The sequence below is a fragment of the Panicum virgatum genome, chromosome 4N (genome assembly GCF_016808335.1).
Source record: "Panicum virgatum strain AP13 chromosome 4N, P.virgatum_v5, whole genome shotgun sequence".
NCBI classification, from domain to species: Eukaryota; Viridiplantae; Streptophyta; class Magnoliopsida; order Poales; family Poaceae; genus Panicum; species Panicum virgatum.
In genome coordinates, this window is record NC_053148.1 from 21,569,947 (window position 1) to 21,572,061 (window position 2,115).

At 36.3% G+C, this 2,115-nt stretch overlaps 1 pseudogene; it reads left to right on the forward strand.

The window, feature by feature from the left end:
- Positions 1-422: 422 nt before the first annotated feature.
- Positions 423-1,891, forward strand: LOC120669233 (annotated as a pseudogene).
- Positions 1,892-2,115: the final 224 nt, after the last annotated feature.

The window sequence follows — 2,115 nt, forward strand, 5'->3', positions numbered from 1 at the left end:
ATTATCTTTGCAAATGTTGTGTTGGCCCATCTCATGGAAGATTTCCCATCGGGCATATGGTTGTTAGTTACCCGTAAGATCAACTACATATATAGGATGTGCTCATATGCATCTATAAACAACCTTGCATCTACATTTATACCATTTTAGTAAATTGCCATAACTAAAGTTCATACAAAAACAACTTTAGTGTTTACTTTGAAATATATATAGTTTCATATACACTTTCATGATGTATATATTTTATATGTTTCACGAAAATTTTAAATATTTTGCTTGCATGTGCTCTAGGATACTTTTGTGGCTGGGGGTAATGGAGCATTGAACTAGACTAGCTATGCCTAGCAGCCATTATTTTCTTGTCTTATTTTTGGATTATGGTAATATAAATATAAATACCCCTTATAACTTTCCTTATGGTAATGTTGTTATTTTTCACACAGTATGCCGTTTATAGAGCAGATTCACCCCCTAAAAGTGGATATACTGGTGGTATGGCTACTTCGGACGTTTATAATACCCATACATGAAGAAAGGGGAAGTAACTGCCGCTTCGTTGTGGGTGGCAAATGACCAAAATGACAAGGGCGCTGACGGAAACTATATACAAGCTGGATGGGCAGTAAGTCAGGAATATGACATTTTTGTGGAACAAGCAATGCATTTACATGTAAACTCATACATGCCTTTTTCTCTAGGTTGATCCATTATCCTATGGCGATAGGAAAACACACTTTTTTGTCTCCTGGAAGGTATGTTAATCCGATCATTATTCATTTAAATATGAAATATTCATGTGCTTCAATGATAGTTATACATGTTTTTGGATTGCAGGTTGGATCCAATGTATGCGTTAACTTGGACTGTAATGGGTTTGTACCAGTAAATGGTGCTCCTATTACTCCGGGGGACACTTTAGAATCACCAAAAGGCAAAATCAAAATAACATGCAAGATATTTAAGGTAAGGTACCACAGTAAATGCCGAAACTACAAACAGTCATTTCTAAGTTTGGAACTATTTTACAGCCATTTTGCCCTTGCATTGCCCCTAAGGGTTTCTCTCTTATAGTAGATAAATATGTATAAATATAGTTTTGGTTCTTTGAGAGGATAATCTATATATACATGCCACTACTCAAACTTCAAATGCTGAGAGTGACTTCTCACTTGCGAATGCATTTGCCATATGCCACTAAAACACGTTCAAGAAGTTTCCTTAAAAGTGATAAACATAAACCTATTTAGCATTCGACAACTACAGCCCTTTGACAAGACAAAAACTCTGGAAACATTTAAACTTGGTCTCTAAATTTTTATTTGGAATTAATTAGCAGCACCTTTGGAAGCCCCCTGACCAAGAGGATACACAACATCCCTATTATTTTTATTTATTAGAAAATATAGGTTGCTTTGACTTTTGTTTTTAGTTTTTCCATCTGCATACATAAACCAACTAAAATAGAATACACATGGTTTTCAAATTATATTGCAGAGTCAAGATGATGAAGACTGGTGGTTACACTTTGGATATAACATAAACAATCTGAAACCAGTCGGATTCTGGCCAAAAAGTACATTTACGAATTTAAGGGATCATGCTAAACGCATAACTTGGGGCGGTTTTGCTGGTTCCAGTAATGCAAATCCTACTCCACCAATGGGCAACGGGCAATGGCCTTGGAAAAATTCGGCAACTTGGAAAAATTGGGCAAGTTTTCAGAATGTTCAACTAGTAGATACTGATGGACATGGATCTTCGCCGCCTGCCTGGGCTCTTCGTACTATAGCTACCAACAAAGAATGCTACCAACAAAGAATGCTACCAACTTAGCACATTTGTGGATGGCATGTTCTACTATGGAGGTCCTGGTGGTTGCAGCCCTCACTGACTCTTGTAATATCAATGATATATTGATGAAAAATAAGAGTTTGTTTTCTTGAATAAGAGAGTGAGTATCATTTCATTACGAGGTCAAAGCTTACAAAACTTTAAAACTTAGGCCTCTTTTGTTTCAGCTTCTGGCCGATTTTTAGGCTTGATTTTGGGAAATTAAAAAGACAGATAGCTCGATTCTGGGAGACATCTGGCATTTGGACTTTTCAAAAAAAATTG